The sequence below is a fragment of the Balaenoptera borealis genome, assembly GCF_965194805.1.
Source record: "Balaenoptera borealis genome assembly, chromosome: 14".
NCBI lineage: Eukaryota > Metazoa > Chordata > Mammalia > Artiodactyla > Balaenopteridae > Balaenoptera > Balaenoptera borealis.
Genome location: NC_138875.1, coordinates 51,192,969 through 51,205,302, shown reverse-complemented (window position 1 = coordinate 51,205,302; position 12,334 = coordinate 51,192,969).

Genomic DNA, 12,334 nt, shown 5'->3' with positions numbered 1-12,334 from the left:
ATTTATTTTCTTGCAATTCTGGAGGCTAGAATTCCAAGAGCAAGGTTCTGGCCTGTTTGGTTTCTGGTGAGAGCTCTTCCTGGCTTGTACCTGGTCACCTTTTCGCTGTGTCTTCACATGGCCCTTCCTTGGTGTGTGTACACGGTGGGGAAGGCAGGGAGCCCTTTGGTGTCTCTTCTTATAAGGAGATTAATCCTCTTGGATCAGGGGTCCACTGTTATGACCTCATTTAACCCTAATAATTACCTCCATAAAGACAATATTTCCAAATACAGTTACATTGGGGGTTAGGCCTTCAACATGGGGAAGTGGAAACAGGAGGTGTGTGACAGGGAGAGTATAGAATGTGCTGAACGTGCCCTTTGCAGTTATGTTGTTTTTTTTTTTTAAGCCACTAAATGGTAGAGTTTTTGTTTTTGTTTTTTTTTAATTTATCAATTTATTTATTTATTTTTGCCTGTGTTGGGTCTTCGCCTCTGCGCGAGGGCTCTCTGTAGTTGCGGCAAGCGGGAGCCACTCTTCATTGTGGTGTGTGGGCCTCTCACTATCGCGGCCTCTCGTTGCGGAGCACAGGCTCCAGACCCGCAGGCTCAGTAGTTGTGGCTCACGGGCCCAGTTGCTCCGCGGCATGTGGGATCCTCCCAGACCAGGACTCGAACCCGTGTCTCCTGCATTGGCAGGCAGACTCCCAACCACTGCGCCACCAGGGAAGCCCTGCAGTTATGTTTTAATTGAAGTGAAGGACCGCTGAATTGTCTCCTTGTCTCTGCTGAGGGATGTGGTCCGGGAACTCCGCAGCCGTCTGAGTAAAATCAGCTGCTTCTGACCCTGTGGCAGTCACCTCCATGGCTGGTTGCCTAGCACAGGATTTAGTTGAAGATTTTAGGATAACAACCATTCCTAGGGCCTGTCTCACGCGTTACCATTTACACCACCTTTTCACGTCTCTTCTCACCTTTGACCCTTACCACAGGCTGACCCTTACTCTGGTTCAGGGAAGGGGAAGATGACCCCTTACCTTCCTCTGACCTTGACTACGTCTTGCCGCCCGCTGTGGGCGCTCTTTGCAAAGTAGTTGCCCAGTTTCTACCGCTGTTGCACATTAAAGGCTCTGCTTTTACCTCAGGGACGTTGAAAGGCTGTAACCAGAGAGCTTATAGGAGCTGCCACCAAGGGATCCCCTGAGAGCGGGAGCAATGATGTTGGCTGTGGGTTGGAGACAGTTGGGGAGGGGGAGGCGGCTGAGCGGCCAACTTGCCTGCTTTCCCACCGCTGAGCCTGCAGTCCCACAGGTGACCAGAGGGGGCGCTGTGCGGCATCATTAAGCCCCGCCTCCCGGACGCCATCCCGATTTCACCAGGAGTCGCAGAGAAAGCAAGGTGCACGCTGGATGCTGTCCTGTCCCACCATACTTGTCACTCGTTTTGGCCACAAGAGGTTAGTCTTTGGTGAGGGAGGGGCCACAGGGCAGAGCTGCAGTGGGGACTGCAGTAGCTGAGGATCCAGCAAGTCCAGGAGCAGATGGGTCGGGGTGGGCCGTCTGCTTTGATGATCTAAACCGAAGGGTTCGGAAGGTGGAAGGTCCTTGGAGCATCTTCTCCAGCGTCAGTTGGAGCGTTCTCGTTTTGTTTGTTGTAACTGTGTTTGTTCCGTTGTTGAGTTCTCACTAATATCTCAACCACTAAAGCGGGTCCCTTTGGGTTTCGTGCCCCCCACAGGGATAAAATGGGAGATATAGAGGAAAGAGGCTGGGTTGTGAGCTCAGCAGAAGGTCTGGAGGCCTGGCCCTGGTTCTGATTGGAGCTATAATCTTGGGCAGGTTTTCTCAGCTGGCCCACCTGTAGCTTTAAGATAAAAAAGGCAAAAGACTTCTAGAGACTCACACAGTGCGCTTTAGGAGGGCAGAAGTCAAAGCTCTGCCTGATACGGAAGACAATGCATTTGCCTAGGACGCCTTCTGTGCTCTGTACACCGAGGGACCCAACCACAGCCCAAGAGGAGGCTTGGCCAGAGTCCGGGGGACGGGGACGCTCTGACTTCATCTCTTTCAGGTGTACCTCTGACTGTGGGTGCGTTAGCCCCATCTTGCCCCAGGAAGCTCAGGCTCAGAAGGCTTGAGCGATTGGCCGAAGTTCAAAGCCAGGTCCTGGGTTATAGAACTGGGACAAAAACTGCAAAGAGCAAGTCGGAGGGTACATGAAGGGAAGCAGTAGTATGAAGTCTCTCTGCATCTGAACCTGACCTGCTGCTGACCTTGGATCAGGAGACGATGGGGCGGCAGAGAAAGATGACTGGCTGCCAGGGTCAGCTGAGCGGGGACTATTTCAAGTCCTAATTATCTGCTGTTGTTGAGCTGTCAATTGTTCCACAGATCCAAGAGCTAGCATCCCTTTGTTCTGAAGACACTGCAGAATAATTACAAGCCGGATAAAGCCCTCAGGTGGAATGAAAGGAAAATTAAAACTAATTACTATTCAGGGCAGCCGTTCTCTGGCCTCAGACTTTATTTTCTTCTTTTGGTATTTTCATCTACACACTCACGGAAATGGAGATAAATCTAAAATAGAAGCAAACCCTGGTTACATAGCAAGAAAATGTGAGGCATCCTGAGCTTCATTTGCCCTGCTTCCTTCCACAAAATTCTTTTATGTAAATTGCTTCCTCCCTGTGCCTCAGACATAATAAATACTCATTGAAGGAAGGAAAGAAATTGCACAAGTGGGAGATGAACTAAAATGTAGAGATTCCCAAACCTCACTCTCTCTAGCATCATGGATTTTATTACTAAAGGTTAATGGGAAATTGATCCATTAATCAATCCATGGAAGACTTTTCAGAAATGACTTGGCTACTCATCTATTTGGTGAAAACTAAGGGAACCTCTTACCCTCCTGGATCCAAAGTTTCTCTGGGGTAAACGGATTCATTTCAACCTATGGATTCATGAAGGTGAGACCATCACCTATATGCAAAGCATCTCTTCAAGTATTTAAAAGAAAAAGAAAAAGGAAACTTCTGGGTACAGATGGAAGCTGCTTTCCAACTAGGAGAATCAGGTGTTGAAGGAACATATCCACCCTTCCTCATTCAGTGCCAAAACAACCCCCAAACTCCTGTAACCAGAGCAACTCAAACTCTGTAACCAGAGCTCGCAATCTCCCCACTAACAAACATGTGTGCCATTCATTAAGCACTTGGCAGGGGCCACTGTGCCAACCTCTCGCCCACACAGTTTCATTCAATCTCAACAATTACAGTAGAGTCAGGTATTATTACTCCATATAGCAGAGAAGTAAACTGAGACTCAGCGAGTAAGCCCCAAGGTTACACATCCAGTCCTCACAGAATGCTGACCACATTATGTTAACCATGTATTCCCGATGCTTTGACTTGGGGAGATAGGAGCCTGCTGACCCTGGAGGGCCTGCCCCTCCCATGGTTACCTGATTCCTAGAGAGAGTGGAGGGCTCAGCTGTGAGCGCGAGCCTTTCATATGCTAACCAACCAAGCCACAGCCCACACCCTCACCACTTCCTCTGCGCCTCTCACACTCAGGGCCATTCCCCGCCCACCTCCCCGCGCCCCCCCCCCACCATAATCACCTTGGGGCCAGGTACCAGACAACTAGGGACAGCTACTGTGCCCCAGAGTCTACTGAAATTATTCAAACTAGCCAATCCTAACCCTGTTTATCTGCCTCACCCATTCTTCCACAGAAACCACAGTGAAGGGTCCTTGCCCACATTGTTCCCTTCTCCTTCTGCCTCCTGACAGACCCTGAATCTTCCTCATGTGGCTCCCCCATGTCACGGTGTGTCCCCTCCTATTGGGATCCGTGAGTATAACAAGCTGTTTTCAGTGGCAGTAGTCTCCTGATCTCACCTGCATAATAATAAGCCCTACTTTTCTTGTTTTTTGCTTTTGTTTTTTCCACTAAGCAATTATTATTTTTTCTTTGAAGTATAGTTGAATTAATATGTTGTGGCAGTCTCTGCTGTACAGCAAAGTGACTCAGTTATATATGTATACATTCTGTTTCATATTCTTTTCCCTTATGGTTTATCATAGGATATTGAATATAGTTCCCTGTGCTATACAGTAGGACCTCGTTGTTTATCCATTCTCTATATACCAGTTCACATCTGCTAATCCCAAACTCTCCATCCATCCCTCTCCCAACCCCCTCCCCCTTGGCAACCACAAGTCTGTTCTCTATGTCTGTGTTTCAGTTTCATAGATAAGTTCATTTGTGTCATATTTTAGATTCCACATATAAGTGAAATCATTTGTTATTTGTCTTTCTCTTTCTGACTTACTTCACTTAGTATGATAATCTCTAGTTGTATCCATGTTGCTGCAAATGGCATTATTTTGTTTTTTATGGCAGAGTAATATTCCATTGTATATATGTACATCTTTATCCATTCATCTGTTGATGGACATTTAGGTTGTTTCCATGCCTTGGCTATTGTGAATAGTGCTGCTGTGAACATTGGGGTGCGTGTATCTTTTTGTATTATAGTTTTGTCTGGATATATGCCCAGGAGTGGGATTGCTGGATCATATGGTAATTCTATTTTTAGTTTTCTGAGGAAACTCCATACTGTTTTCCACAGTGGCTCCACCAACTTACATTCCCACCAACAGTGTAGGAGGGTTCCCTTTTCTCCACGCCCTCTCTAGCATTTGTTATTTGTAGACTTTTTAATTATGGCCATCTGACCAGCGCGAAGTGGTACCTCACTGTAGTTTTAATTTGCGTTTCTCTAATAATTAATGAGGTTGAGTATCTTTTCATGTGCCTATCGGCCATCTGTATTTCTTCTTTGGAGAAATGTCTCTTTTGGTCTTCTGCGCATTTTTCGACTGGGTTGTTTGTTTTTTTGTTGTTGAGTTGTATGAGCTGTTTGTATAGTTTGGAAATTAAGCCCTTGTTGGTCACATAGTTTGCAAATATTTTCTCCCATTCTGTAGGTTGTCTTCATTTTGTTTATGGTTTCCTTTGCTGTGCAAAAGCTTGTAAGTTTGATTAGGTCCCATTGTTTATTTTTGTCTTTATTTCTATTGCCTTGGGAGACTGACCTAAGCAAATATTGGTATGATTTAAGTCAGAGAAAGTTTTGCCTATGTTCTCTTCTAGGAGTTTTATGGTATCATATCTTATGTTTAAGTCTTTAAGCCATGTTGAGTTTGTTTTTGTGTATGGTAAGAGGGTGTATTCTAACTTCATTGAATTACATGTGGCTGTCCAGCTTTCCCAACACCACTTGCTGAAGAGACTAAGACCTACATTTTAGTACACACATCCAGGGTTATCCCTGCATTAACTTCACTCAAGAAAGCCGAACCACAAGAGAGAAACATCATATCTCATGTATTAGTAGTATGTTAGTAGTATTGCTGTGCTCAAAGACAAATGAAAGCCTTCAAGAGTATATTCCAAGGGTGTGAAGAGCCACTGCTAATCTCACCCACCAACCCACTCAAGCCCCAGACAGCAGCCATCTGTTTCCCGCTTTGTTTTGATGGCATCGTGGTGATGGGGAAGGGGAGTGTCAAAATATCTGGGGGACCCTGATTTGCACGTTCATCCAAAGGGGGTTAGAAAAGACAGTGAACACTGCCCTGAAACAAAGTCATACTTCCCCTCTGGTGATGTGCATTCTTCCTTCCTCCAGAAATGCTTCTTCCATTCTGGATGGAAGCTTTTAGGTGAAGGGTAAAGTTAGCTACCTAGAGACAGCTGGCCAAATTAGCATACTTACAGCAGGTAATTAAGCCAAGACTTCGGTTGAAAATAGTAATTAATCACCAAAATAACTTTATTCAGCCTGGTTCCCTCCACACCATTCTGGGCTGACACACACAGGAGTGCGCACTTCCTGGAGCCCTTCTCACCCAACACCTCATCTACGAAAGAAAGCAGCTGACACACGAGTGATCTTAAGGCTTTGGCATGGCTCTGATCTCTCTCATCCTCTCTTGCTTGAAGTGACTTCTGTACACAAGTAGAAAAATATCACATAATGCTCTAAAATCCAAGCACTAAATCGCCACCCAGACCCCACATCTTCTATCAAAGGCACACTTTTCAAAGGAGGCTTAGTCACCCGAGACAGAGCCAGCTTTCAGTGACACGAGTCACACCGTTAATACGGCCTTGCCGTCCATGGTTTGATCCTGGGTGGTCACTGTCATCGAGAGCTTGTATTATTTGTACCTAAGTAATTGATGGAGTGTCTTTTGGAGACTAGGGAGTGGCAGTTTCTATAGTGGGGTACACCTAAACCAAATGTTGCATGTGCAGGGCTTCCAAGAGAGGCAGGCCAGACAAATTGGTGGATGTTATTCTTTTTGGTATCAAACGACTATTATCTGTAAATGAGGGTGGTGTTACTTCTGTAAACACTGGAGTATCCTGGTGCCCCACCTGAGCTCCTGTCTCTGTGCAGACGCTTCTTCTGTGCTGAACCCCAGACTTACGTACATCCAGCTGCCTACTCTGTAGCTCCACTTGGATAGCAACGCGGTACCTTAAGCCGAATATGCCCGAATCTGAACTGTTGATTCACCCAAAGCTGTGCACCTCCTGAATGTCCCAATTTCAGTATCACTATCTAGCTTGTTGCTCAAGCCAAAACCCTCTGAGTCATCTTCAGTCATTTTTGGTTCCTCCAGCCAATCCTTTCAGTTCTAACTCCTGCAAACACCTCTAGTCTGTCCACAAGTGTGTGTCTTCGCTACCCGCCCTCCCCACATCAGGCTGTCCATCTTCCTCCTATCACAGTAGCGTCAGCTCCGGCTCCCTTACAAATCATTGTTCACATTGCGGCCAGTGATGATTTTTTTTTTTTAATGCATCAGACAGATCACATCTGTCAGAAGAATTCTTTATTAATAAATAAATGTTAGAGACACCTATTCCAATGAATGTGTTAGAGTCATTTACTTCAATCAAGGTGGAAGGGAGAAAGCCAAAGCCTTGATACTTTCTTAGAAAAAAAAAAAAAAAAAGAATTCAAGTCCCATACGAATTATAAATAGTGGGCTGAGTACAATTTTCTGTGCCAGTCAATTAACATGTTGCTTTAGGATTGATGGCTTCCTTCTAAAGGAGGTAGGTTACACTTTTAAAGTCCTGATGTCTCTAGAATAGTTCTTAGAAACCAGCCAGCACATTTTCATAAAACCAAATATGAAAACAAGTGAGTCTGACACAGTGGGGTTTAGGATTTACCCTGCTGAGTTAGGATTTATAGTCTATTTACCCTGCTGAGTTAGGATTTATAGTCTAAGGCTGGCCGAGTCAGATGTCCTGTAAACATTGCTAGCCTTTCTCCTTAGCAATTGGCTGTTAAAGGCTTTGCAGCTCACAGCATTACCCCCCACCCAAGACATGTGAGTCATCAGTCTCCTACCTTTTCAACGTTCTTTGCTAACAACTGCTTATTAGCGGCCTGCAGTTTCTGGCTTCAGCATAATTTTTAATAGCTCCATTTTAAAATCCTTATCAGAATTATAGATCTTATGGTTTCCCATTTCTACATCAAAGAATGTGGGATTTGAAACCTCCTGTGACCATATGTTCCTCCCCTGCTTAAAGCCATGATGTAGCTTCTCTTGGTTTCTGAAAGTCCTCATCTGGAAGTCAAGGCCATGGAAGGGTGCCCTCTGGCCACCTCACTCGTCCCTCCTTCCCTGACCCCAGGTCACCCACAAGTCTGCCCTGTCCTTGTCACATACTCCACTTCTTCCCTTGCCTGAGCGCTCTTCCCTGGCTCTTTTCATAGTTGACCCTTCCGGCCTCGAATTAAACATCCCTTCTGGATTACCTCCATCGGCTAAGAATGTGTTCAGCTGCAGGCAACAGCAAACCAGACTAGCTTTAGCATTATAAAAAAATAGAGAAACAATAGAGGCTTATTTTTCCTACGTGAGCCATCTTGGGAGGTAGTTTCTGGCTGCGGTTTAGCTGCTCCGTGACGTCATCAAGGACGCAGCCCTTTAGAGGCTTCTGCTCTGTCAGGCTTTTATCTTCATCCTTGCTGGTTTGTGATCTCAGAAAGGCCGTTGCCGGTCCAGATGGCTCGTTCATTTTGTCTGAGGCAGGAAAAATGGGGGGAGAGACAAAAGGCGTTCTCCTCACAGGGCAAGTCCTCTCGTACCCCCAGACGCAGGCTGCTTCTTGAATCTTACTGGCTCTCGGGTCTGCTTTTATGCCAGTTACTCACCCAGGGGAGTGAGATCACCAGTAACTGATTTAGACCAGGCACGATTCACCCCTGGGGTTGGAGTAGGGGCTGCCCTCCCACAATCGAGGAATCTCTATGTGCCACGTGAATGCAGTAGGTTCTGCTAGAAGGGAAAGAGGGGGACAGTGGAGGGGCACTGGACAGTGTCTGCCCCGTCCCTGCCCCTTTACTTTCTATCGTGTCACCCTATTCATGTCCTTTATTGCAGCAACCGTAATCCATGAGGCCTTGTATATTTATTTATTAACTTGTCTGTTGCCTGTGTCCTCCACTGGAAGAGAAGCTCCATGAGGGCGGGGACCTTGTCAGTCTTGTTCACAATGCACCCCCAGTGTCTGGCAGCCAGTAAGTGTTTCTTCGGATCGATAAGTAAAAATTCCTGCTGCCATTTTTATGACCACTCATTACACGTCAGCAGCTCTGCACGTGTTAGTGCATTTCGTTCTCATCACAGCTCCCGGGGGTTCAGAGTAGTCTCTCCATCTAACAGATGGGGAAAACTGAAGCTTAGGAAAGGTCTAACCCTTGTGAAGACCTCACGGGGAGTGGTGGAGCCTGGTTTGAGCCAGTAGCCAAGCTCCAGGCGGAAGTGATTCTTAGGTCACTAAATGCCATCATTCCACGATGTAGCAGCTGCTCGATTCACATCCTCTTGGCTGTCTCTGTTTTCTGGGCCAAGACCCTTCCTTGCAAGCTCTTCTCGCTTTGTGCTGATAGGGTCCAGTACACTCCATGTCCCAACACACCAGAGCCTACTTGCCCCATCCAGGTATATAGCCTGGAGGTGCTGGTGACTTATCTTCAGGAGGCACCTGCAACCAACAGGGCTTGGGAGCTGGTAGACAGAGTCACCAGCCTCTTACTTCAGGTGGACGGTTCTGACATTCTGTGTGATCCTCAGAATTCCAGGGGAACAGAGCCCTCCCCTCACTGCCTAGCACCCCCTGCCCCGTCTTGCAGACAGAATAACGGCCCCAAGGATGTCCACTTCCCAACCGCAGAACCTGTGAATGTTACCTTTACTGGCAAAAGGGACTTTGCAGACAGAATAACGGCCCCAAGGATGTCCACTTCCAAACCGCAGAACCTGTGAATGTTACCTTTACTGGCAAAAGGGACTTTGCAGACAGAATAACGGCCCCAAGGATGTCCACTTCCAAACCGCAGAACCTGTGAATGTTACCTTTACTGGCAAAAGGGACTTTGCAGACAGAATAACGGCCCCAAGGATGTCCACTTCCAAACCCCAGAACCTGTGAATGTTACCTTTACTGGCAAAAGGGACTTTGCAGATGGGATTAAATGAAGAACTTGAGCTGGGAAGAGTATCCGGAATTATCCAGGTGGACTCAGTCTCATCACGTGAGTCCTTACAAGCAGAGAATTTTTCCCAGCTGTGGTCAGAAAGAGCCGTGATGACAGAAAAAGTGTCAGAGAGATTTGATGTTGCCAACTGTGAAGATGGAGGAAAGGGCCGCCAGCCAAGGGATGTAGCCAGCCTCTGGGAAAGAAAGGGAGGGAAATGGATGGTCCCCTGGAGCCTCCAGAAAGGAACGTAGCCTTGCTGAGACCTTGATTTGAGCCCAGTGAGCCCCGAGTTGGACTTCTGCTCTTCAGAACTACAAGATAGTACAGTTTTATTGTGTTATACTGCATTGTGTTCCACCGCTGTATCTATGGCCACTTACAGTTGACCACAAACTACAATGATAAGTACACTCCCCTTAATAACATGCACTTATATCAGTTTTTCCTTCTTCCCTGTCTCTCCCCGCTCCTTAACTCCTACTTCCCAGGATGATAATTACCTACAGCCAAGTACTTGTCTCAGGTGTTGTTTAATAGGGCACCCAAACCAAGATGCTGGGTACACTTTTTACTGACCTTGTAGTTCTCATATCCTCACCCCACTGCAACCCTCTTCCTAGTCTTCAGTGATTCTGGAATTGATTCAGAGGGCAGCTAAGATTCTTGAAACTCCAGGCTTCTAGGCAAATTTTTAAGTTGCAATAAACCCACAGCTTTCTCAAATGAATAATTAACATGCTCTTGGCTTCTGATAATTTAAGAATTATGTAATCATTTCAAATTACACATATTATTGATTGATTCTTTCTAAATGCTGTCACCATGATTTATGCTATGTGGAAGGAATTCAATGCCCTAAAGAAACATTATTAAAATGAAGTGGAGCTCAGCTATTTTAATGAGCTAAGATCTTTTGAAAATGTGCTATATTACCTGATGATGGAATTGATAGTGTAAAGGAAATAATATTACCTATATAATCACCTGTAATAAATATCACCTGTATTAGAAAGAACACTATTAAAAGTTGTCCACACAGGGAGCTTTGCAGGCTCCACTAAGTACATGTCTATGCGATACACAATTGTTCGCTGATTCACCTTCCTTCTATTTTTACAGCCTCAAGAGTTTGTTAGTGTGTCTTTAAAGGAATTCTGACCCACATGAGGGAGTTGTGTGGTAATTCACAAGGCAGCCTGAATTCTGAGATTGCGGCAGATCTGGTGGTGGAGACAGTACAAGAGCCTTAACTGCATAACTGAGTCCCTACCCCCTTTACGTTTCTTTTCCAGTAACTACTTGTTACCCTGCTAAAGTCTGAAAAGATGCAGGTCCCGTTCTTCAGAAGGATTAGTAACAAAGGGCTATTGGAAGCTGTACATGTCAGAAAACCTAGTTCTGGCTGGGATATCCTCTTGTGTACATACATCTGCTGTAAGAGAGAGATTTCTATAAACAGCAGGCCGGGCAGGAGCTGGCGGGGCTCTGCCCTAGTGCTTCTGTGACGCGGGACTTCTGCAATTGATTCCCCGAGTGGCGGCGGCGGTGGGCAGCTGTCTGCAGGGCTCATTCGGACTGACAGCTGGGCAGTGGGGATGCAAGGTGTGGGGAGCCCCTGACCTGGCGGAGCTGCCTCACTGCAGCGACCCAGCACTTTTCACGACTTGACACAGTGTATCTTTGGACAGTGTGGGCTCTAAAAGCAAAGGTTATTCAAAGGAGACTTAGGTCTCCCCGGAATTGGATGACAAATAAGTAAGCATATAAATCCCCCATCCACAGTCACCAGGCAGCTAAAGTCTGTGTCTGTCTCACTGTCAGCTTCAGGAAACCGAAGAACTAAAGCTGGCAGTCCATTCAAGAGCAAGAAGAGAAGCAGGGAAACGCCGAGCCTATGAAATGCTCTGCTCCGAGACACTGCATGGGCCGGTGGTGAGACAGTACTGTGAACAGGCTGGGATTTCTACAAGTTTGTGCGCCCAAGGGAAAGTCAGGGAAGGAGAAGCGGACAGCGGGAGGCAGAAGGAAAAGGAGGGCGGCTCTGCTCCAGAATCTGCAGTGAAATTTTGAAACATACGAAGTTCGTCTTCGTTGCCTTCCCACCTCACCGTGTTGAGTTTTGGAGCCCTCCCAGGGCCCACAGCTGTGGCAACCTTATTTGAGTCAGATCGCGTCCCACTTCCAGCCTTTCTTCCTTACCCAGGTCAGCCTGTCTTGCGTCCCCAGATCTGTTCTCCATGCCCTGATGTCTGCCTGCTGACAGCGGAGTAGCGATGGGCAGATAAAGACATAGTGGCAACCGGCCAAGATGGTACGTCTCTCAGAGAAGACAGTTTCTATTTTCAGGCAAAGCTACACAAAACGTGTTACACTGCTTCCCACAGTTTGTGCAGTGAAGGGTTCACACCAAGCATGGCTCTGCCTCCGGCCTCTCCTGACTCTTCCCTCTCCCCCCACGTCTTGGCAATGGCTTTGCTCTTTTACCTTATGCAGGGCTCTGCTTAAATGTCTCTCCCTCAGAAGGTACTCTCCTGTCTACACCACCTAAAATTGCATCCCATCCATCTGTATTCCCTTCCCCTTGATGTGTAGGGTTATTATTTGTTGTAATATCTATTAACATGCTTTGTTTTCCTTCCTTATACTAATGCCTGCTTAACTTTATATCAAATAGTCATATGCTAATAAAGGTCTGTTTGTATCCTCTCTAGAATATAAAGAATATAAACTCCATGTAACAATCCACATGCTCTCTTTAGCTAAGAGAGAAAACC